At 36.4% G+C, this 26,872-nt stretch overlaps 1 pseudogene; it reads left to right on the forward strand.

Moving 5' to 3' along the window:
- Nucleotides 1-17,272: 17,272 nt before the first annotated feature.
- Nucleotides 17,273-18,248, forward strand: LOC133194272 (putative nuclease HARBI1; annotated as a pseudogene).
- Nucleotides 18,249-26,872: the final 8,624 nt, after the last annotated feature.

Below are 26,872 nucleotides of genomic sequence, written 5' to 3' on the forward strand. Positions count from 1 at the left end.
CTTGGAGTTTGACTTGCATTTGAGAAACTTCAGCCCTCGCCATAAGCTGTCATACGGGAGCATCATTGTTTCACAAACACATCTTATTAATTTAGAAGAGTATGATTGATTGATTGATTGATTGTGAGTTGTTTAACTTTCCATCAGAAAATGTTTCACCTGTATAGAGATGTAGAGGACCTAAAATTTAGACCTACACTCTGTAGTAAGGGCCATTGAGCAATGAAGGTTTTTTGTGCCGCCGCCTACCAAGACCGCGGTTTTAAAGGTCTCATCCGAAAGACCCGTGACTTTCTTTTCTAATGCTGCGAGCTCGGAGGAACAGTCACTAACCTATGTTCGCGTTTATGGTGCTCTTCCAGGTGGCGAAAAACTTTATCATTTAATAATTATTTCAAATAAATGAAGAATGCATTTAGAAATATGTTAATGTGCATAGAATTTTTTTTTTTTGCTTGTCAAGAATCTGCGTTGTTGTGTACCCTCCTAAACTAATATTGCTTCTTACGGGCCTGTTTTTTTTTAAATGAAATTTTAAAAGTTTAAAATTCTTTAATCCGAACAGGAGTCAGATTAGGATTCTGTTACATCACTGGATGAAAATTCCTCACCACTAGATTTATTACAATCCAACACATTTTCTTGCATTATATCTAAGAGTTTAACGACATGTCGATGTGCTTTTGGATGCTTATATACATGTACCAAAGAAGGGAAGCGACATGGGCAAAACATCCCACGAGACGAGTCCCCGACTTACACTTTCATAGGATCCAATTTGTCCTCAGAACAGAACTCTACCCTGAGACAATATGGTTTTGAGCATATGTGTCTAGATTGTAATTTCCCCTGTATTATATTCGGCATGGTTTTCCATATAAAAAATATCATTCTCCGACCCCGTCTTCATCTACACTTTCACATGCATAAGAAAATGCCTGTTTTATTTGGTACACCCTAAAGATGAGTGATCGAAGGTAATCTTCTGAGAGAACAGGAAAATCGGGTACTGTGTCTGCCGCTTAGATTTTTGTTAATTTCATTGATAATATTCGTTTGCTAGAAAAATTTTAAAATATCTTAAAGGGTCAACTTTGATTTGTGGAGTATTTTCTGTGACATTTCAAAATCGCTCGCAGTATCAGATGATATGGAGGTTGTCTAAATGCATTGATAAATGATCCCATTATACGTACCTAATCTCCAATATGATAACTTGTGTATTTGAAACTATTTGTTAAGAATTTCCATCTTTTTAATCTACCATTTGCAGATTTAACTGCCCAAATTTTGTCACATACTTAGATGTATAAGGTTCAGATACAGAATTTTGTTTTGCCCCTTTCCCACAAAATATAGTGACTCTGATCATAACCCAACCGAATCAATCATATCAAGAGAATCCCTAGAACCCCTATCTAAAACTAGAATGTCATTTATTCAGACCATTTTGAAATACAATTTTCTTTTTTAGATAAATGCTTGTTTAGAATACCAGCATCATTATTCTTAAATCTGCAAGGTACGGGCCAAAGATGTCAATAATATACCGTCGGATGCCACAACTATCATTGGTTTGACAAGAGGACGGCCTTTGTAGACACTGAAAGACTTCCTTTGATAAGCATTTTTTAAACCTTTTTTCTGTATAAATACATGTACATGTGCCATCGAGGAGAAGTTAAGGATTGAGGTATATGAATCTCCGGAAGCAAGAAGTTTTCCGCGCAAATAGGGAAGTGTGATTGCGAATCACTTCACCTCGTGTTATATGGTCCAAGCTCATACATTGAGGAACAAATAAAGTCTTCATAGCTTCTCTGACATTGACAAATGTAAAAATATAAGATTTATCGATACTATATTAAGTTTTTAGTATGTTATTTGAGAAACCAGTGCGTACTTTTGCTAATAGAATTCCTATACCAGGTACGTAGAATTAAGGGGGGTGGAGGGGGTGTCCCCCATTTTTCTCCAAACATAACCTTTTTATTATTATAAATATTTATTTAAAGGCTGGTTTCCCCCTCCCACTTTTAACATGGAAATAGATAGTGTATTGATTAGATTTGAAATGAAGTTGGAACCCACCCATCCCCGCCCCCAAATAGGATTTTCGAACGTTTTCTTAGTACATCTACAACCGGTATGTTTACTGCACAACAACTTTAGCATGGCAAAGCTATACACAAAAGTCTCAACTAAATTTCACTAAGTCAACCTCGTGCAAGCTAATGCAGTGTCCCTATATTGATTGATTGTATGTTGTTTACGTCCCATTCGAGAATTTTTCACTCATATAGAGACGTCACCATATACCGGTGAAGGGCTTCAAATTTTGACCTTAACTCGGCACTCAGGGCCATTCAGCAGTGAGGGATCTTTATCGTGCCAACGCCTGCCGTGACACGGTATTTAAGGTCTCATCCGAAGGACCCGCAACTTTCACTTAAAAGTGCCGAGCGCATGGTGAAGGAACAGTTGCTACCAATTTTTTATCGACTTTGGTCAGTCGCGGCTGAGATTCGAACTCACAACCTCCCGATCACGGAGCGAGCGCTCCGACGACTGAGCTTCCTTAAACGGTAGTGTCCCTTTAAGAATAGGTCCTAAATACAGATCGATAATACACTTATTTAAAGAAAAAAACACCTAACAGTATAAGTTTATACTAAACCACAACAATTAACAAAGCTATAATTATATTATATGCCTATATAAACAAAGTCAAAATTGCTATGATATGAGTCAACAAGTAGCGTCTACTACGTGTACCCAAACAAGTGAGAAGGATATGAACACGTGACACATACACAAAAAATTAAATGTTTTCATCAGGACAGGTAATTAAAGTTTTGAAAGGTCACGTAAACAACAATCGTTTATAATGGGAAAGGTCATTAAATTGAATGATTTTTTTATTACAGGAATTGAGGGCATTTGAGGTACAATTTGAGGGTTGTTCGGAAAGTAAACTACCCTTATAACTTTTTTTTACGTAAAGTCATATTATGTTGTGAGGTTCTAATGGAGACTGACAACACTGTTTCCGAGTTCTCGCTGTCTCGGCATTCTCGTCACTTCAAGGTCACAGGCCATCATTCTGGTGAGTATACGCAAAAACGGGGGCGATGTCTCACATTGAGCTGGAATCCCTCATTTTGGTCCGGGTTCTCTTCTTCCGGATTGGCATTGTACACTTCCACCTCCTCCAAAACAACAATGAGGGCCTTGTCTGTCTGTGTGTATTGGGAAACGTTGGTTGGGACAGTGTCCTACATACAGTCCACGTACATGCCGCTTTTGATCGTCTTCGGCATCCCTGGCCTTGCCTGCGTCTAGGTACAATGTATGTTGATTATGTTTTACGTTCCGTTTGAAAAATTTTTACCCGGATCGAGATGTCACCATATACTAGTAAAGGGCTTCAAAACTCCAGCAATCACACGGGGCCTCGGATTTTAAGGTCTCATCCGAAAGACCCGCAACTTTTACTTCAAATTGCAAATCGCTTGGCGGAGAAACAGTTGCTACCTTTTATTGTTGATCAGTGATGCAGGCACTGGAGATACGGCACGAGAAATAGCAGATGTCCAATCTGACCTACAAAGTGGGCAGAGAGAAACTAATTATAACATTTTAATAATAAAAAACTGGTACACAATAACCAGCTGATCAGAAAACACAAACCTGAGTTGCACTTCATCAACTTCTTCCTTACATAGGGCACAGCAGTCCCGTTCTACATATATCAACTTGGATGGGTCCACACTGGCTTCACTGAACCCTCTCTGGATTCCTTAAAACATGGAGTCTAGTCCATCTCCCTCTTCGGCAGTGATGACTGAAATCAGCACCTGGGAACCCTCATTCTCCACAGTGGTGGCCCACCCCATAGTTCATAGGCAGAGGCCTGGAGTTTCCTCGCTATGTTCTTGGTTGACTCAAGCTTCAGAATGCAACCGTGACCCAGGTGATGCCATCCTTGACTTCTAGTATAAACAGCACAGGTACGTCTTGGCAAATAATGACGGTACGGGCTTCTTATGGTGTGGGCGGGGGTGAGAAGACAGTCTTGGTCATGAGTCGCCTGTTCTGACTGCATGACGCTGAAAATCTTGCAGTAGCTCAGATTGTGTGCTATACTCTTGAAGTTTTCCTCTCTGTGTAGTTCCGCGAAGTTCTGACTGAGTGTGGCAACACTGTTCCCGGGTCCGCACTGTCTCAGCATCTTCACCACATACTAGTCGCAGGCTATTTTTCTGGTAATAACGCACGGAAACTGGAGGCGGTATCCCACATTAAGTTTCTTAAGGATGTCATGGTTCCAACTGCTGTAGTCGGGCACTCCATGACCTCCCTGGCTATATAGTTGTATCCCGAGAGACCAAGGACCCGCTGATATCAATTCCTGCCCTTTGCAATCTTCCCCAAGACACGTCACTCTCGACAGCTTCTTTGGCATCCACTTAAAGATGGATCTAGCTAAGTACCTACAACATAGAGCATTTTATAAAAAATGAATCTTAAATTCATATGCACAATCTATTAGAATAACTGCTTACCTGTCTATGGTTGGAGGCTGGATGTACCTCGGAGCTGGCTTGGGAGGGTGGAGCTGTAAATGTTGATACAAAACGAAAAAGGCTGGTTTCATAAAGCTATTCATTAATTTGACATGTGAACTTTTTTATAAATATAAATAACAAATAGTTCACAGATTAACACAACACAAAATGGTGAATGTCATAGTGAAATGGTTTCATTTCTTCAAATTGAATTACTTAAATATATATTTCATCATAAATTATCATTTATGCAAATTGTCATAGAAATTAGATAAATTACTATAAACATTTCTATTTATAACATTTGGTTAAAATTCTAGAAATCTCTTGAATGTGTTTTAAAAAACAATGCAATAGTGAGCTTCTCGCAAGAGTAGCCAATCAAATACCAGAATTTACCCTTGCATGAACAGTATGCTTATTAGGTCACCTGAGTCACTCAGGTGACCTATTGCTATCCGTTTTCGTCCGTCGTCGTGCGTTAACATTTGAACATTTTTAGCTTCTTCTCTGAAACCGCTTAACCAATTTCAACCAAATTTGGCATATAGCATCTATGGGTGAAGAGGAACAAAAATGAATTTCATGGTCCCTGCCCCCCTGGGGCCTGAGGGGTGGGGCTAAAACCACCAAAATGAATGCAATCTTTTAAAATCTTCTTTACTCCTGGACATCAAGCAGTCAAACTGTTGGCATGATTGTAATAAGCATTGAGCCCTCTAACAAAATTGTGAAATTCTTGGCCCCAGGGTCAGGGGTTCTGATGCTAGGGTGGGGCCATATAGATAATATAGTGAAAAAGCATTATTTCTTTGAAAATCTTCCTTCTCTGTTCCTGGTTATTATATAAAGTAACTAAGTACATAGTTATGATGAGAAAGAGTGCCTCTTCCAAAATTGTGAATTTCATGGCCTCAGGGTCAGGGGTTCAGGTGTTAGGGCAGGGCTCTATTGATTATATAGTGAAAATGCATTAATTCTTTGAAAATCTTCTCTGCTCCTGGGTATTAAATAAAGTAACTAAGTGCAAAGTTATGATGATTAAGAGAGCCTTTTTCAAAATTGTGAATTTCATGGCCCCTGGGTCAGGGGTTCTGGCGTTAGGGCGGGGCTCTATTGACTATATAGTGAAAATGCATTAATTCTTTGAAAATCTTCTTCTTTGCTCCTGGGTATTAAATAAAGTAAGTGCAAAGTTATGGTGAGCATGTTTGTCTCTTCCAAAATTGTGAATTTCACGGTCCCAGGGTCAGGGATTTTGGTGTTAGGGCGGGGCTTTATTGATTATATAGTGAAAATGCATTAATTCTTTGAAAATCTTATTCTCAGTTCTTATGTATTAAAATAACTAACGAAGAACATAGTTATGGTGAACATGGTTGCATTTCAGAAATTGTAAATTTTATGGTCCCAGGGTCAGGGGTTCTGGTGTAAGGGCGGGGCTCTGTTGATTATATAGTGAAAATACATTAATTCTTTGAAAATATTTCTTCTCTGCTCCTGGGTATTAAATATACAAAGTTAGTGCATAGTTAAGACGAGCTTGGTTGCCTCTTCCAAAATTGTGAATTTCATGACCCCTGATCAGGGGTTCTGGTATGAGGGTTAGGGTCTATTGATATATATAGTGAAAATGCATTAATTCTTTGAAAATCTTCTTCTCTCTTCTGGATATTAAATAAACTAAGTACATAGTTATGATGAGCATGGTTGCCTTTTCAGAAATTGTGAATTTCATGGCCCCTGGGTCAAGGGTTCTGGTCTTAGGGCAGGGCTCTATTGATTATATAGGGAAAATGCATAAATTCTTTCAAAATCTTCTTCTCTGCTCCTGGATATTATTCAAACAAAGGAAGTGCATGATTTTGATGAGGAAGAATGCCTCTTCCAAATTATTGTGAAATTCATGGCCCCTGGGTCAGGGGTGTTGAAAGTGGAGGGGGGGGGGGCTCTATTGATTATATACTGAAAATGCATAATTTCTTTCAAAATATTTTTTTTCAACTACTGGTTATAAAGCAAAGAAACAATTGTATATATATGATGAGTAAGGGTGCTTCTTTCAGAATTGTGAGTTCATGGCCCCTGGGTCAGATGTTCTGGTGTAAGGGTGGGGCTTTATTTATTTAATAATATAGTGAAAATGCATTTCTTTGAAAATCTTCTATGCTTCTGGGCATATTCGAGGCAAACAGAGTGAAAGTTTTCATATGCAAAGGTATTTTTACCAGAATTTTGAACACCTGGACCATTTAGTCAAGTGTCCTGGTCCTGGCCAGGGCTCTATTAACTTGTATTCTGCTGAGCAAAGTTATTCCCCTTTACCATTCACCTTTGATAATAAATCACTGTAAACAATGTATTTGAAAGGATAATAGAATACAAGAATTATGCAAGAATATTTATTGTATAATACAAAAAGTAGTTTAATAGTTTTAATGATGAGGAAGACTTGGAAATAATTGATGAATAAAAATGAGACAAAAATAACATCTTTTTAAATGTTCTTCAAAGTCCAAGAGAGGCCAATGTGAGAAGTAATAATATGGGGTTAAAAATAGACATTTTGTTAATAGTCTGCATGGTAATAGTGTTAATGGGGGGGGGGGGCAGATAAATACTAGACCAATTATTTTATTGATGCTAATTATACTATTTTTCTTGGTTTTGGGCAACAAAGCTTCATTTATCAGTTTATGGATCCTCTAAATTGTTGTATTGTACTCAGGTGACCGTTAAGGCCCTTGGGCCTCTTGTCTTAATGGGAAACTCTATGGAAAAGCCTTAGTGTTATAACTATGTAAGAACGCTCTTATTCAATACTAAAATTGGAAACATAGACAAAAATAAGTCAGTACTTTGTAAGGTAATACCTTTATTGACAAAGAAGCACACATTCACAGAACCACATCCGGTCTGGGGGTGAAGCACAACTCCGACTTTCCTTGCTTGTCGACGCGGAAGAGGGTTTTGGAGATCTACCTCAGGTCACATCGGTCCAGCACCTGTTTTCAGGCACTGTACATCACTACTTTAATTTTGCAGTATTTGGAGCGGTCCCCTAAAGTATTCTTCTAACTTCGTGATAGATTCCCCTTTCATCATTCCTCCATATACTGAGTTGATGGTTGCATTGACTTTCTCTAGAAGGGACACAAGACGTCTCGAGGTCAGCCACGGGGATCCTCTGGGGTGTAGGTGGTGGTGGAAACTTTACATAAGCTAAGAGTTCCTTCTGAGCATAATGAAAATCTGACACTTGTCCTCGTTAGCATCTCTTCCCTCAAGTTTCTGTCAGTCTGGCAACGCTATTCTTAAGTCCCCTTCTAACGCATCATCTAAGCCACCTCCTAGTCGCAGACTATCAGTTGAATGAGGATGCATGGGAATTGAAATCATTGACCCACATCTAGTTGTAATGGGAGATCTAGATCCTCACCCCAACTGCACAGCTTTGGCACCTTGGATACTTCATATACTCTGCTGCAAGGTTATTTCCTGACCCCGGCAGCTGGGGTCTAAGCGGGAAGTTACCTCGGCATCCAAAAGAAAATGGGTCCAGAAAAGTCCTTGAAAGAGATAGTTAAGTGATGTGTTCTGTTTTGTTTTATTCTTTTCGTATTGAAATAAAATTTATTTAAATATCTGTCAATGATATACCTAAAAAGGTGGGGGGGGGGTTGTGCATATATAACATCTGGTCAATGGTACTGAAACTTTTCTCCGGCTTCCCCCGCTTATTGATGTTGAACAGGGTTCTGGAAATCCACTTCTGGTCCAAAGACCATAAACTGAGAATAGACTTAAGTCAAAATTTTGATTTTTAATATATTGAGTTTTCTTTCATTTATTTGCTTAATAATTTGCAATTTTATGTAACTTTTAAATTCAAATATATGATGAAAGTTTTGTTTCAATATCAAAATTATTTCAAAAGTTATATTGGTTTGAAATTTTGACTTAAGCCTGTTCTCAGTTTATGGTCTTGGGGCCTGGTCACAATTTAAAGATCCGGAACCTGCTTCAATATACACTGTACATCACATGTATATAATTTTTTGACATATAAAAAATAAGTTCACTGCATTAACTCACTAATTTTTTTTTTTTTTATATCAAAATAAATATTGTAATCAGGAGTTCTGGGGTTCAATTTTTGTTACCGGCGCCACGTCAAACCTAAGATAAGACGTAAACATAGGTTAGTGACTGTTCCTTTGCCAAGCGCCCGGCATTAGAAGTGAGAGTTACGGGTCTCTCGGATGATACCTTATAAACCGAGGCCCGTGTCGCGGTAGGTATCAGCACGAGGTCCAAGTTCAGAGTAAAGGTCTAAATTTGGTAGCCCTGCGCTGGTTTATGGTGACGTCTCTATATGAGAAAAAATTCTAAAATTGGACGTAAAACAACTTTCAATCAATTAAAAATATGTAGGACTCCAAAGTCCGATGGTCTCGCCAAACCCCGATGGTCTGCGCCAAACCCCGATGGTTTGACGTCGGTACGGACGCCAAAGTCCGATGTCTCGTTTCCTATGATACACGTGCGCTAAAGTGCGATGGTCTGACACGCCAAAGTCCGATGGTGCCTAGAAACAATTAACGTTTATGACGTCACAATATTCCGACGTCAATCCTCGGCGCCATAGTCCGTAATTCAAACCCATAATTCAGGATGAGTCATCGAATACACTTTGACTGATTTTACTTAATGTTTGAACTGCCACGACATTAAGGGTTAATCCTTGTACACTCTTCGATTGAATAGTTTTAGACTCGCACCCCAAAAGAGGTTTGACTGATTAGGGCTAGTTTCTCTTCCATCCAGGATATGTTACAGACTTTTTGACCGATTAGGGTTAGCCTCGCACACATCCAAGAGATTAGGGTCAGCCTCGCACCCATCCGAAAGATTAGGGTTAGCCTCGCACCCATCAGAGAGTTAGGGTTAGCATCGCACCCATCAGAGAGATTAGGGTTAGCCTCGCACCCATCCGAAAAATAAGGGTTAGCCTCGCAACCACTTAAGAAATTATGGCCAGTGGTACAATATATTCTTTGCGTTTTTTAGTGATTCATATTACTTTGGCGTTTAAATACTTAAAATTGATTTATTTTAAACCTTTTACCTTGGCGTGGCGCGGCATCGCAATTTGGCGCAGAGGTACTATGACGTCATAAACAATATTTTTTTCTGCGCCATCGGACTTTGGCGTGTGAACCATCGGGGTTTGGCGCAGACCATCGGACTTTGGCGTGACCATCGGGCTCTGGAGTCCCATCGCACTTTGGAGTCCTACAAATATTCACAACTTACACCTACATGAGCCTCGGTTAACGTCTCTACGCTTCTTATACCGCGGCGCCAAGTCTTGAAGTATCTCGCATGCTGGAGAAAGATAACTGTAATCTGTAATTGATCTATCCTTGTGTAAGATTTCTTCAAAATTTTACAATGCTTGTATCAAATGTTATAACACTATCGAAGATTTTTTTTATGGAATATAATTTTTGTGATTTTTTAAACATTTTAGATCATTTTTTTATTCGTTGTCAGAGTTTTTAATTATTTTCTGAGAAAGAAGAACGGTATAAGCTGACTGATGCCAAATAACTTCACAGAACCCAAAAAAAAAGTAAATATTTTTTGTAAATTGTAAAATTATTTGGTCAAAGGGTGACACGTACAATAAGGTACCGATATTTTAATCCGATCCGAGGAAAATAGTACACTACTTTTATTTTTTTTTTTAATTCACTGAAAGAAATAAAGACAACATAGTTTTGTTTTCATGTTAACAAAATGATTTTCCGAATGATGTCAATTTACAGGCCTAATTATTTTAAACTTTGAAGTTCATTATGCTATAAGCATTTTTATTTCTGTTAATATGCTAAATAAATTTTATATCCTTGAAAACACCAGGGGTTTAGACTGTTGCATCCATACTATTATTTATTAATTATCTGTACCATTATACATTCAAAAACTCGGCGTTATGTCAATTGACATGTGCGTAGCATCCTCGTTTATTGGCCATTTGGTTCATCTGAACCTCCCAATGAGGAATGAGAAAACTCGGATGCACTGCTAGTAGAATCAAACCGCCGAATATTTGGCGACGGAGTAACCTCTTTCTCAATCGATGAGGGCGAAGGGGTTTCCTCTTTATCCTTTTTCTCGTCTTGGGGTTTGTTTGATTTTTATTTTTTAACGTCCCTCAAGAGAATTTTTCACTCATAATAGGGACGCTATCAATTGCCGGTGGAGATGCAAATCATTTCCCTATACTCGGCAATTAGGGTCATTGAGCAGTGAGGGGTTATTTCGTGCCAGCACCTACTGCGACATGGGACCTCGGTTTATACGGTCTCATCCGAAGGACCGGTCTCCACATCCCACAGTGGGATTCGAACCCGCAACGTAAGGATTAACTCTTTACTCCGCGACTCTAGAGCGAACGCTCCATCCACTGCGCCACGCGGCCGACGGCCATTTGGGTAGTTCTGTATCTATCCAGATGTGTGTCGCATTTTAAATAAATCTAATGTTAGTTATTTTAAAAATGTATAATTCTGATAAATTACGATAAAAGATTAAATAATGAATCCGAATAAAAATATGGTCAAATTTTTGACAAAAATAAATAATTTCTTCAAAATAGAGCAACATGTGTATGCTTTTTTTTTCAAATTTACGGTCAGAAGTATTTCGGTCACAAACGATATCCGGAATATATTCCGAACCTACTGACACATGTAATACATATGTATTCTGTTTATTGGTTATTTTGTGTCATCTCAATAGTATATATAAATATTTTCAGTGTCTGACAAAATATAAATTGATTTTTGAATATCGAAAACGTTTGAAATATTAGTTTTGTAAGAGAAAAATCTCAAATCGCATTCTGCACTTAATTTGGCTGGTTGCTACCCTTGTGTTCAGTGTAAAAAGCGATGTCGAAATAACACAATACAATGCTGCAATTGTAAAAGATGGATACATATACATTGTGTACCAATGACATCCATCTCAACTTAAAATGTGGTCGCAGCCCCTTCACGGCTTCTTTTGCCGTGACTGTTGTTTTACAGAAAACGACTACGACATCTCAAATGCACTTTAATCAACTCTTGGCTTAAAGATAAGTACATAATTATTTAAATAAGCAGATGAAAATGTCAACAGAAAATCTTGATTAGCACAATTTTCAAATGTCTTTTAATGTGAATTAAGCAAATCTTGTTGCCAAAATTGTTCTTCTCATGTAGAAAAAAAGTTTTCTTTGCCCACTGTCGTTAAGGTGCACAGAGTCGTTGCAATAATCCTTATCGTACCTTACCTTTTTTGTTGATATAACGGACGCAGATGTCAGACACTTCAATTTCTTCCTAATTTTTTTAAATTTGGGCTTGATATCGAGTCCTGGTCAGGTCCTTGGCATATTTAAATCTTCATCTTGGCAGAACTTCACAAACTTAAATTTAAGCGCACATCTTTAAACATCAGCAAGATTTGCTATGTGTCCAAATACTTCACTAGGAGAAGAATCGTCACTTATGTCATTACCACCCACTAAAACAATTACAATGTCTGGTCAAAATCGTTTGACTTCATCAAGGTTTGTACTTTGAACAGTGTCTGCACGCATGCCAGGAACTCCAAAAAAATTTAGACACCAGGAATTTTAAAAATTACCTTTACCAATATATATTCAGAAGCGTTTCGAGACACTGTTTCACTGTAACGCTTTTTCTTCCGTGACTCATATTTTTGCCCCGAGCGCTGCTTTAGGCCAGCCAATAAGATCCTGTATCTATCCCAACTGTCTGCTAAATTTGTTTCAGAACCTCACACAAGGGAAGTCGTATGTAGGGGTGATAAAATGTCTGAGTCACCTACTATTACAATTATGTGGATTCAAATGCGTTCTTTGTCAGACAAAGTGTCATTTTCACTCAATCATTTCGTACCACTTATCAATGTGCATGTGGCCAGTGAGCAAGATGTTGTAATCTGTGATGTCAGCATGTTGAGAGAAAGTACGAGCGAATGTGACGTGTTAGCGATACTGCAAATGCCAAATCACTCCAGTACACATGCAGAAGGGAGTAAGGTTGACTGTAATCAGAGTAAATTTGACATTTTAAGTGATACATGCAGTGAGTGAATCTGACAACATTTCTGTTGCATGTTCAAGAATCTTGTGAATTGGACATAAATAGCGAGTCTGGGGCGAGTGAAACTAATACATGCACCATTTAAGGCGAATGAATCTGTACATGATTTAGCAAACGGTTGTCTTGAAAGAGCATTCCTAAACGTCAATGACCTAGTGACCTTGTTGCATTCATTTTCATATTACTGAATCGCACGTGTCAATTCCGACTGGATTAAAATCAATGTATATTTTGTACAAAACTCACATAATCTTGGCAAACGTAGGAAAGGCCAAGGAAGCTCGATGCTTTTCCGATGACTGTGGAGTTTGGAACTCCTCCTCAGGCAGCACTCCGAAGATGTGTTTTATACAAACGGAATGTGGGGATCTAACAAATATATTTTTTTAAGAATGGGGCGTATTGTACACTAAAAAAGGGAAGCGCGTGTACGTTCTCCTTGAGCTCCAACCAGAAAACTCAGTGATTGAGTTATATCGTCATTACAGGACCCTTAAACAAGATTCTTCACACACAAAAAACGTTTTTCGTGGCTTGCAAGTGACAATGAAGAACAAATAGCGCTTGTGGAATATTTAGACCATTTTATTGACACTTGCCTCACCTGGAAATTCTAAACAAAAACCGAGTACATGCCAATACCTGCCACTGTAATGAAGGAAATGTCTGACCTCTTAAGTAGTAAAAGACCTGGGGACGTGTATAATGGACTGACATCAAAATATGACGAATTACAAGGACCAACTACAGTTGTAAAAAACAAATATATGACAAAAATTGTAATCACAAAAAGAAAGCACGAGGTGATCAAGGACATTTCATACGAAGGGGTAAGATCGAGGACCACATATCCGACATTGATAAATTGGTCGCGAAGGGTGGTTCGGTTGTTCAGTCGATCATCAGGGGAAGGCACAGTGTCTTATCCTATATAATAAAGACCAAATGACAGACATTAAGAACTTATGCTGCACGGGACAATCAAGGCACTGACAAGACACTTAACCTCTGCGACATGCATGTGACAGCGGCCTGCTACATGTACAAGTTTCGAAATTACTGTTGTTATGGAAAGTACTGGGGAACCACCAATTTTTGGGGGGTCCCCTTTACATTCATGACAACAGTAATTTGAAACTTAGAGCAATTGTTTTCCAACCATATGAGGTCAAAATTATCCAACAGTGACACGACTCAACTAAACTTGTTCTTGCTTCCAGGAGCATTCAGATCTATATGTCGCCTCGTCGCGACATTGCGTGATGCATGGGGATCTGAAACTTTTCAGCAATAACGAATGCCGTATATGCTTTACATGCTGCTTCTTACCTACGTTTACAGGATAGTCGAATAGGTTCAAAATTTTTATCAAGGTCCATTCCCAAGCAATTATAAGCCCTTGTTTGACCAAATTGTATGGATGATGGATCAAGGGATGCACACAGCCAGTCTAGCTTGCCCGGAATGGTGCCTTAAGTTTTTTGGATGAATAACGGGTTTGAAGTTTCGGAGCAGACACGTTCTGAAGTATTAATTAGCCCTAGTACCACCCAGGGGACCGTTTCACTAACAAATCGTAGATCGTAAACTAACGTTTACGATTATTTTACGTGAACGTATACGAGCGTTTCACAAAACACGTCGTAGACGTAGCACTTACGATTAGCGAGTTACGACCAACTTACTGGAACTCTTCTGACTGAAGAGGTGTATTTGTTGAAGAGAAAGAGAGAAAGAAAGTAAAAAGAACGAAAGAAAGAAAAGGATCATAACTAAGTACAAAAAAACCACCACCATTTATTTTTCTCAGTCTTAAAATAGAAATAAAAGGACAATTTATTTATGGAAAATCGTTAACTACAAAAAAAAAGTATGCATGTATCTTTATTCATATACTATAAGTAAAATTAAATAAGAGTCTTATTATTAACAAGTATAGTCCACGATGGAGTATAATGTTCCATTTTACTTCAACATAAAATTGCAAAATTTATGACACACTCGTATATCTAAACATTTGAAAACAAAGTTTATTTCCGAATGTTTAGACGGTCCTCGGCCTTGCTTCATGTTTCTGTTGAAAAACTAATTATTATAAAACTCGAAATGTTTATTTATTTATTTTTTTTTTTTTTTTTTTTTTTTTACTGTTTTTAATCATTTGTTTAAAAAAAATATTTTTTATTTATTTAATTTTTTAATGTTGCCGAAACTCCCATATGCAGGTTTGTCAAAGTATTTTTAAAAAATGAATTACTTCTATCATGGACGTAAATATTTAGTATATAGATCCCTGCCTATATTAATATGTAGCATTTCGATATTTATTCTGCTTCAGCCACTTCTCAGAGAGCAACTGCCTTACTACATGCATATTCTTTGGACTGTCTATTCCATACACAAAACTCTACATAAAGGTGTTAGCAAACTACATTTGTATCTATCGCTCAATATCGCACGATATCCCGTGCAAATCTTCACACTTGGAATACATGTAATACCTCCTTTATACCTTGTGGGAAAATAAATTATCGTCACAAGTTTTGAAACAAAATTATTCAATTCAAATCTGTAAATTGACGCAACAGTCTATAGCAGGTCCTCATCCAACAACCGACCATCCACGTCTAAATACAAGTAGATATTTTGTTTAATTTTCGTTTTCTGGAGAGGTGGAAAGGGACATTTTTTTTACTGTTATCTTACCCAAACATCCCGACTCTCGACTTTATGGGGGGGGGGGGGGGGTGTTAAGGTTATATTGAGCTAAAAAAAATAATATTAAACTTCATTTTTTTTTTATAAAGTTGCAATTATACAAGTATGTTTCTGTTGTTGTTGTTTTTTTTTTAAAGAGCGTGTTTTAGGATCGGACTCGGTCTACACTATTTACTTGCAATGAGAGCAGACAGAAAAAGTGATATTCATTTGGAATCTTGCTTATATTTTTGATTTGTGTTGCTTTTTCCATGAAATTACTTGTACAGCACGTAAGTAGTAAGTATCTTAAGAGTGCCCCGACTACTCGTAGACTTACGATCAACTTTAATCGTAACTCGCAAATCGTAACTCAGTGAAACGCACTTACGTGCTACGTTCAAGTTTACGTCTACGTTTTCGAGCTACGACCTGTTAGTGAAACGGTCGCCAGGTTGTAAAGCTGCAACACTTTATCATTGGCTACAAACCAGTTTATATTAAACTTCAATAGATAAGATCAGTTGACCTTTTCACAAAAAATCTTACGACAATTTTTTATCTTAGGTGAAAACTTACGATAAAAATCGTTTTCACAAAAAATCTTAAGAAAGTCGCAAGTGCAAAATCTGTCGTAAGTCTACGACAACTGCAACCCACTCTTAAGTATAAAATATTGTACTTAAGTGCAAAAAATAGCGTAAATATTAATCTTAAGACAGAAATAAATGTAAACAAAAATGGCTGCTGCGTTTGTTGTTTTATTCGATTCGGAGAGAGCAAAGCGTTGGGAAAGGGTATTTCGAGATCGGTCTAACCCTCTAGACACATTTAATGACACTGAAGTTGTAGCGCGGTATCGCTTTCCAAGGCGATACATTTTCGAGCTGGTTGACCTAGTGCAAGACAAAATCCAACATCCAACCACAAGATCATATGCCATTCCTTCCCATATCCAAGTAAGTTTTAACTTGTACTGTAGCTGTTCTTTTTCAACTCGAAACATAAAAGAGCTAACGGTTGTCGGTGGGTTTCGTCCCCTTGAAACTTCGGTCTATCGAAATTTCGTCTCCAAGCAAATTGGCTCCTTCAAATTCAAGTGAATAGCTAGTATATATGAAAAAAACATACAAAGATTGGTTAGATACTTTTTATAGAGAAATTTACTTTGAACTGAAGGAATAACACATTAATTTCATTTATTGGTCTTATTTTAAACCTAATATAATTTGCTACATTACTTATAAATAATTGACTGGAATTTTTTAGATGTGATTTGTTCCATCCATTTTACTGTAACAGTCTCATTCAATAGCACAAGAGGTCCATAGGTCACAATGATCACCCGGGTAACCAATTGACTTCCAGTTTTAATTTTTCATCTCAAAATTAAAAAAAATCAACTTTATATTCACATGATATATTCTAATCTATTGCCCACCATAGCCCAAAAGGGTCAAGTCATAGTAATCTAACTTGAAACAATCCTAAGGACACTTTAATATTATTATGATTAACAAGTACAGTGTATTAGATAAAATGTTTTAATTGCCCTAATCTCACACCAGGAGCCATTAATTGTAATTACATTTTTTCAAAAATTAAATTAACTCTCACAACTTTGGATTGTTTACATATGAATGATGTGTCCCTCCTATTTCAAGAATATTTTCAAATAAATATCTTATAGCTTAATCTGTACTTGTTGAATTCCTTTCACCCAAGGATGCTTTTCATAAGCTTAATTTGTGGAAATTAAGTTTGTTGGAAACTGCCCCAGAGGTTCTGGAGCAGAGGTTAAAAATATAAAAATTTTACAGCAGGATGGGTGGACACTGGAAAAATGTAGTCCGAAAAGCTCATCTGAGTTATAATTTCAGTCATGGTGAGTGAAAAAAGTAGAGATAGAAAGAATTGGAGAGGAAAGGAAAATAGGTGGGGGGACATGGGTAGACATAGGTAGGCCCCTGCCAGTACAAATCCAATGTAACTGCAAACCCCAAATTGTTCAAACCTGGAATGTTATATTTAATTTCCTAACTAAATTTAAAATTAAACAATGCTTCATATTTCAGGTGTTAACAACCCTACGCTTTTAAGCCAAAGGAGAATACTTGTCTGAGGTTGGGGATCTTCATGGAATTTCAATATCATCTGCTTCCAGGATTGTCACCTCTGTTTGCTCTGCTTTGTGCGAGTCCCTAGACAATGTAAAGTTTCCTGAGACAAATGAAGACCTTGCAAAGGTGAAAGAGGATTTCTATCAATTGGCAAGTTTTCCAAATGTTGTTGGGGCAATTGATGGAACACTGATACCCATCCAAGGGATGACAGGAGATGAGGAGCCAAACTTTATCTGTAGGAAAGGGTTTCCAGCCATTAATGTCCAGGGTGTTGTAGATGCCAACCTTCGGTAAATATTCTTAAAAATAACAAGTAACCGTACTGCAAGTATATATTTACTGCATCATCTTTGCAAACTTGAATTAGAATCAAAACAATGCACAAAGTTTTATAGCAAATTATATATCTTTCACAGCTTTTCAAACATAGTGGTGAGGTGGCCAGGAGCAACACACGACTCCTTTATTCTACAGAATCCCAAGAGCCAAACATAATGAGAAGAGTTAATGGTTGGCTCTTGGGGGATTCAGGCTATCCACTCAGGAAATGGCTCTTGACCCCATTTGTAAACCCAAGGAGTCCTCAGGAGCAGGGGTACAACAATGCCCATTGTACTACAAGAAACACGGTAGAAAGGGCATTTGGAGTTCTCAAGAGTAGATTCAGGTATAAATAAAATACTCATATAAATACCAATTTTAGTAAATTCATCTGCACTATTGAAAAGGATTGAAAGGAAACTATTTAGTAGTACACATATATTCATTGCAACATTTAAAATATAATCTGAAATGAGTTCCTTATATATCATATTGTGCAAACAATACAGAGAGAGGTCTTTTTTTCAAACTTTATATAACGAATGAATTTAATAGCTACCCAAGTTATACTGTGTTACCTGGGTTGGGGCAGTTTACGCTTTATAAAAAACATAAACTGCGCCAACCCAGGTTATACCAGTATAACTTGGGTAGCTATTAAATTCATTCCTTATAATTTATTTTCCATTATGAAGTATTGAAATTAATTCAAATTATTTTTCAAAAAGGCTTTCAAATTGAGCAAATTTTAAAGGTAACGTGAAGCGGATTGATACGTTTTTGACAAAAGTCATTGTGATGTAGGCAACACAGGTTATTACACAGTTAAAGTATATCATTGAGGGAGTTAGCAAGATTCCAGTTCCCCAAGGCCAGGACTATTTCCCGAGGCAAAGCCTTTAACTGTTTTATTAAACCGATACAAATGTAAAATTTAGAAGATTCAGATAGCGTGATTTCAAAGCAGGGATTAGCTCACTGAACTAACACACAGGAATGAATCCATTCACATATCATTCCAAAGTAAAATCTAGAGGATTACGGATAACCGGAAATTAGCTTTCGAAGCACTTGGATTAGCTCACATGACTAACGCATGGGGATTAATGGCAAAGTCCATGTTTTGCTATGGAAGACCAGAAATAAGCCAACAGGTCATCATTTACCATAGTTATGCTCAGTATGCTGGGAAGGGCAAAGATGTGACATGCTGAAAGGTAGACTGACTGAGTTCTTAGGTTGTATGAAGGAAGCAGCATTTAGTAACAACGAATAAGGATTAAAATAAATCCATGCCAATATTTTTATGACGGTGTGTTTCAATCAATTCAGTCAGTTACATGATAGAAACAATCAACCAGTCTGACTCTATTGACCATTATGAATAATATGTAATTATAGCTGTTAAGGGAAGTAACTCAAAAACTAAAGGTACTGTGAGCACTGAGCTCACTAAATGATACCCTCCGCCTCCCATATGATTATAATTGCAGAGTCCATGTTTTGCCCTGGGAGACCCGAAATAAGTGTCAGATCAAAAAGTAAAATAGAAGATGCACAATGGCACTATGTAATAAAGAATCTGCGAAAGTATCATTAAATTTTATTCAATGGTATAAGATAGAGCTGCAGATAAGAATTGGGTACCTCTCAGTATTATAGAAAGAATGGACAGACGGACCAACAGACAACCCCATCACTATATACTCCCCTGCTTCTTAAGCAGGGGATATAAAAATATCAGGTACACATTAGTAAATGCAAGTAAAATTTGAATTTTACATATAAACACTGTTTAGTATTCATGGTGATTTGCCACTGATTGATATGTTTTGATACAAATTTTCAGTGATTTTTTTTCATGGGGATCATGGATGTTGCTATTTTTCCTTTTAATTTTCTTGTGCATTATGTATCTTTTAATCATTTTTTAAATTATTTAGTCTAAACTGTATGTTGTAAAACATACATTGTTCTTCTTGGATGTAGAAACATGGAGAAGTTTGAAAATTAAATGTTTTTAATTTTACATATAGCGTTTTGTATTTTTTAAATATAAATGTTTTGTACATATCGTTGAGGATATTACATGTTTATAGTCTCACTTTCTAAGACGTTTAAAATTGTTCAGTATAAATACATTGAAGTGTTTGTTGCTTTCGCTTTGTTTAGATACGAAATACAAAAGAAATACAGCTAAAACAAAGCTAATAGAAATGTAAACAAGTAAGATGCGTCGTGCAGCCAACTCACCTTTCAGCTATCTTTAACCAGCATTGGTTTTTCTGATTATTTGTTAGACCAGGAGTGAATTTCCCCCTTATAGTTGCTATGTTAGCCGATACTGCCTGGGCCAAGGCCTCAAGTTCTTCGACGCTCCAGTTGGGTTTACGTTTGAATTTCTTTTCGCTGTTTTCCATATTTCCCGCAATTATGTCAATTTGCAGACGAATATGAAACCGGAACCTCTAATTGCGCGGCCGCGTTAAAAACGAAAGTGCGTTGCTAAGAAAGCTTTGTCGTAAGTGTAGGAATTATCTTAAGATTAATTTTTTCACTTACGACTGGTTTTGTGAAAACGACTTAGGAACTTAGGAATTGACTTACGATTTTCGTAAGTCAAAAACTTAAGACAGAACTTAAGATTTTTTGTGAAAAGGTCAACAGGCTCGTATGATCTGGAATCCCAACCCTCTCCAAATCTGAAATGTTCGAATATTGCTACAAAGAAAGTTAAAAAAAAACAGTTGAAATTGCAGGGTGCGATTTTGCATAACAGAATCGACCTATTGAAATAAAGAAATATAATGAATTTTTCCCTTAAATCTCATACCATAAACATTCAAATGGATGCCTTATACCATTCCGAAAGCATTAAATGCCAACATAAAATGGACCAAGGAGCCTCTCTAGTAATCGGGTTGGCATGTGAAGATGTTACAGAACATACAACAAGCACCAAGATATTGCTTACCACATGTTAAATAACTTGTGCTTGGTTGGAAGTGAGGGTTTCCAAGTCAAAGGGCAATTTTTTTTTGTACAGCAAAAAAACATCCTGTAGAACCTCTTTCTAAAGGGATTTTGATGAACAACTAAGTAGAAAAATCTACTGAAAAGTTTACTGCTGATGGTGATGCAACAAATGAAGCAGGTATAGAAAAAAGAAATTAGGGACTTTTTATCTCTCATGTGGAAATGAAGTTGACTTGCCAATGGGTTCATCGAGGTCAAAGTCAGTTTAGAAATGGTAATAAAAGCAAATTTTATTGATGAAAATTTTTCCTATAAGCACAGAAACTGAAAAACAGAGCTAATGAAAATGATTGTAAATGATATTCAAGAAAGATGCACTGGTATTTTAAAAGTTCTCTTTAAAAAATATATAAAGTTGACCTCGGAAAAAATAGGTAAAATTCCTAATCGCAAACTGCTCATATGGTTCTGAACTGTTACACAAAAAGTTGCGGTGAATGTTGAAAGAGGAGTCTCTTTGTTGTGGTGACAAAATACAACCTGGTGGTTTAAGTTTGGCAGATATGGCTTATGGTTTAAAATTTGGTGCACTAAGATGTAATACACAAGACAAATCAATTCGTGGGTTACATCTTGAAATGAATTAAATTCAACAACAAATAGGTCATGCATCAGTAATCCAAACAATATCTTTAAGTCTGCCCAAAAACAAAACACTGAAAATGCGAAATCTCTAGCCCTGTCAGCAATATTATGGACGAACAATGTAAGAATATGGTTGTATGAAAAATCCCAACTAATATAGGTGTCTCTCCAGGAAAATTGTGAGATACTCAGTGAACTGAAAAACATAAGTAATCAAAGATTACAAAGATCAGCTCGACGAATATTCATTTATATAGAAGGTTAATTCATCGTATACATACTATTCAAATGCAACTGAATCATGCAGTCAGGATAAGTAGCGTGGTGCCTGCACAAACCTTCACCCAAGCAGTTTTGGCGGTGCATGTTAATAGCATGCGGTTCTAGTGAGAGATGGGATGGATTAATACACAGGGGGTTGTGACATAAATGAGAACATTCTAAAGAAATGGGAGGGATTTGTTTTAGTTTCAAAATTAATGACAATTTAGCAGGCAGATATGTGCGCCATTCACCACTTGGAAGCTTCACTCTTATCTGACCATAAGGCTTACAACCAGTGTTACGCCACAGACGACACTGTCCATTAGTAGATGTAAAGCTATTTTCGTACAATTTTTCAGTATATTTTCTTACAAAAGCATCCATGTTCACCTTTAAATTCACAGGAAGTGAACAGAAGACAATACGTACAAGGTATAATGATAATCTGTGATAATTTTGAAATAGATATTCTGACCTGCGCGGGATCTGACTTGACAAAACTTGCCAGATACCCCCCCCCCCCTTCTTTTAGAATCTTCAGAAAAAAATGATCGGCTCCTAATTAGTCCAAATAACACGATCTGAGAAATATTATATATCTTTCAGTTTCAAACATGGGAAATTGATCAAGGTTTTGGTAAGAGTACCTCCTTTCCAAAGTTGTTGACACGATACGAAGATTATCAGTTCACTGTTTATCAATTTCCAGCAAAAGTAGAACATCAGAGAGGGAAAATGTCTATTCATTATAGAGTCAAACAAGGTGTGTTTGTGCAACACTGATACCCCCGTATGGCAGCTTATGGCGAAGGTTAAAGTTTCTCAAAAGCAAGTCAAACTCAAAGGTAAAGAAATGAAAAATGTTATCTCAGGAAATATAAATGTGAAATATGAAATCCCTAGCACCAACCGTTGAAAAATTATGGCGAAGGTTGAATTTTTTTTTTGAAAAGCAAGGTTAAATGGTCAAAATTATTGGTGCCCAAGGGAAGGTCTTGTCACAGGAAATACACATTCTAAAATATGAAAGTCCAAGCATCAATCATTCAAAAGTTATAAACAAGGTTAAAGTTTTTCAAAGGAAGGTCAAACTCCAAGGTCAAGGACAAAACTGCATGTACCTAAAGGAAGGTGAATTTTACTTTTAAAAAAGGTTAAACTCCAAGGTCAAGGTCAAAGAGTCATAATTGTTCGTACCCAAGGGAAGGTACAAGGAATACACAAGTGATAATTGAAAGCTCTAACTGTTTTAAAGTTATGGCAAGGGTAAAGATTTCAAAAGAGGTCAAAAGACTCCAAGTTCAAGGGGTCAAAATTCTTGGTATCCAATGAAAGGTCTTGTCACTAGAAATACACCTGTGAAATATAAAAGCCCTAGTACTAACCGTTCAAAAGTTATTGCCAAGGTTAAAGTTCTTTAAAAGTGGGTCAAAATCCAAGGTCAAGGTCACAAATATTTTACTTAAAGAAAGGTCTTATCACAAAGAATACAGTTGTGAAGTATGAAAGCCTGTCAAGGTTATGTTCGGTAGAATTTTGCAAAAGTGGGTCAAAATCCAACCTCAAGGCAGTGATTTTTTGTGGGCTAAGAATCCTAGAATGCTACCGACAAACGGCTGTTGCCCTCACAAAAATTGGCTATTCTTCAAAATTATTAATGTTTTTTTCCAATTTCAAAAGTAAGGAAATAATATGTTGAAATTGTCAAAAGTCTGTCTGTCCGTCTGTGAACAATTTTCCAAAACGCTACTCATCCTACAATTTTGGTCTGATTTCAGTATAACTTGGCACGTAAGTAGACTACACTAAGATACATAATTCTATATATCGGTTTTTAATTTTGATGATTGGAGTTGCCATGGTTACTAAAACTAGAGATTTCTGGGAAAAACTTTCAAAACGCTACTCCTCCTACAGTTTTCTCTTCAGTTTAGCTTACACAGGTAGACTACACTAAGAAACATAATTCGTTTTATCTGATTTTGATTTCGATGAATGGTGTTGCCATGGTTAATAAAAATAGAAATTTTCTGTGAAATACGTTCAAAATGCTACACTGCCTATAGTTTTGGTCTGATTTCTATAAAACCTGGCACACAAGTAGACTACACTAAGATACATCATTCTATATATTGGTTTTTGATTTCGATGAACAGTTGCCATGCGATGAGTGTTGTCATGGTTACTAAAAATAGAAATTTCTTAGAAAAATTTTCAGAACACTACTCCTACAATTTTTATCTGATTTCAATATAACTTGGCACAAAAGTAGATTACACTAAGATACATAATTCTTGATCGGATTTTGATTTCGATGAACAGTGTTGCCTTGGTTAATAAACATAGAAATTTCTGTGCAATACTTTCAAAACCCTACTCCTACTACAGTTTTGGTCTGATTTCAGTATAACTTGGCACACAAGTAGACTATACTAAGATACACAATTCTCTTTGTTGTTGTTTTTGTTGTTGTTGTTTTTGTTTTTTTTTTCTTTTTTTGATTTTGTTGAATGATCTTGCCATGGTTACTAAAATCGAAATTTCTGTAAAATTCGTTTAAAGGCTACTCCTCCTACAGTTTTAGTCTGACTTCAATTATCTTGCCACGAAAAGAGACTAAACCAAGGATCATTATTCTATTTATTGCTGTTGCAAAGTTTCAAGTCCAAGTGCTACTTTTATCTTCTTTTGTTATAAGTACAAACCAGTAGAGTTGCAGTCTCGTCAGAGACTTCTGGTTTACTTCAGTTTTATTCTGTGTATCAGGACATTACCTGGTAATATGCAACAACATATATATGTATGAAACAATGCACTCACTATTCACTGCATCTGAAATATATATACAAATAAAATCAAATTAATTGTTCTTCAAAATATTAAGCATTGTGCGAATAATTTCATCCTCATATTTCCTCATTTCCTGGGACTTCTTCAAGTCATGTAGTAATTCTTATTTCTTCATACATTCAAGTGAATGTTGTTGGGTAAATACGTATTCCTGGTTGTTTATCCAAGCAGGTTTTCTCCTCTCCCTTGTACTTCTTGGTATCTGTCTATCCTCCTCTAACCTTATGCTTTCATCTACATCCACATGATCCACTTCTGCATCTTGTTTCTAATGCTGCTCATGCGGAATTTCTACTTCAGCATTCTCCTGCTGCTGTTGCTCTCTTGGAATTTCTTCAGCATCTTGCTGCTGATGCTGTTTCCGTGAATCTCTGTATAAGGTTCCTGTGTTCTCTCCTTACCCACAACATTACCTGCACCATGATGCTTCTCTTCTTCTGTCTGGTTCTGTATAACATCTGTTTGTACCGGTTCATATACTACTTCCATTTCTTCATCTGAACTGCTTTCCTCATCTCTCTGGGATATATCTTCATGAATATCCTCTTTCTCTTTACTCTGTTGTCTTGCTCTGGATGTAGGCCTAGGTTTTTTTAAATTTATTTTATTTATTTGTCATTTGTTAAATAAACTTATTAAAATATACATCTACTACATATCCATATAAACTGAAACATAGCTTATTATGGGTCCCAGATGCAAGTCTTGTTGCTTACATTTTTAGTTTGACCGCAATTATTCAATGTAAGGTCCGGCTTATAACAGGAAATTGGCAACACTAAAGGGTTTCACTAAAATCAGTAAAGATGATCTGTAAACTTGGTTATAAATATAAGGCAGTTTACTAGACATTGAGACCAAATACGGGTAAATTAATTTTTTTTAATGAAATTAATAAGTAATTTCAAGAAAATAAATAATAGTTATACAAGATGTGACTAATACAAGTAATGTTCCCAATATTCGATGATCAATATATTTAAATGTTAAATAAAGATTAATTTTATGATTTCAAATCAGATCTGAAGTAAACCTTAAAAACATTTGTTGTTCCTTATATGTTTGATTATTTTCTGCATTTTTTTTTCATTCTTATTTACTAAAGTGATTTTCCCCAAATTGAGGAAAATGTCGCTAATTTTTCCCAAATCAGAAGGAGGGGTGGTAGTTTAAAAAAAATACTGCAAGGTGAAGAGGTCGAATATATTGACCTGTACCCAAAAGAAAGGTCTTGTCACAAATAATACACGTGAAATATGAAAGTCATAATTCCAACCAATCAAAAGTTATTGCAAGGTTAAAGTTTTTACGGACAAACAGAGGGACGGAAAGGGCAAATATATATGCCCCAAATTCTTCGAATATGGGGGCATAAATAGCAGCTGCAGTCGACCTTCAGTCTCAAGTTTGCTTAGAAGGGGATAGAAACCGGTACCTGTAGACCTTTACATCTTCCACAAAATATTAATTTTTGTTACAGAAAATGGCGAAATCTGTATCATACACAGAAAAAAATCTAAACTGAAAAGCCATTTTGTAATATTATACATCACATCCTACAATGTAAAATGTAGTTCATGAACCTGACACAGGCAATTTTTTTTTTTTTTTTTTTTTTTTTTTTTTTTACAAAATTCAAAATTAATAGAATTCAGTTCAGTTAGTATATCCTTTATAAGATTACGCAGAACACCACACATTTCACATTATGTGTTATCCTAATAAATCAATGCTTTTATATTCAGCTATAGATGCCTTACAAATTTTTATGTCTATCAATACGTTATGAAATAAAAATAAGGATGAATAATTTATCCATCTAAACATTTTCTACATAATTAAATGGTGTTATGTACTGATTGAAGTTGGCAGGTTTATACTATTTTTCAATGTCATGATTGTTTTTAACTTCTTTCAATTGTATTTTTACACCTCACTATAAGTAGCATTTTAAATCTAAATCATAAATGACGGTATAACCTACTTGCAATTATGAAATTCTAAAATATGTATTACATTGGGAAGGGGGGGGGGGGCTGACTTGTAAGAAACTTCAACTCCCCAGTCATTCTCCCCTGGCAGTTGAGTCTATATGAATTGCCATGCAGCACAGAGAAAAAACAGAGAAGGAAAAGAGACTTACTTGAACATGTTTTAAAATTTTATCTAAAAAATGGTTTCGAGAACCATCATAAAGACAAAAATACCGAGTCTCTATCTCCTTACACCGTAAAACAAAGATACG

The sequence above is a fragment of the Saccostrea echinata genome, unplaced genomic scaffold (assembly GCF_033153115.1).
Source record: "Saccostrea echinata isolate AGI-Se365-2 ecotype Australia unplaced genomic scaffold, CSIRO_AGI_Sech_v1 ptg000029l, whole genome shotgun sequence".
NCBI classification, from domain to species: Eukaryota; Metazoa; Mollusca; class Bivalvia; order Ostreida; family Ostreidae; genus Saccostrea; species Saccostrea echinata.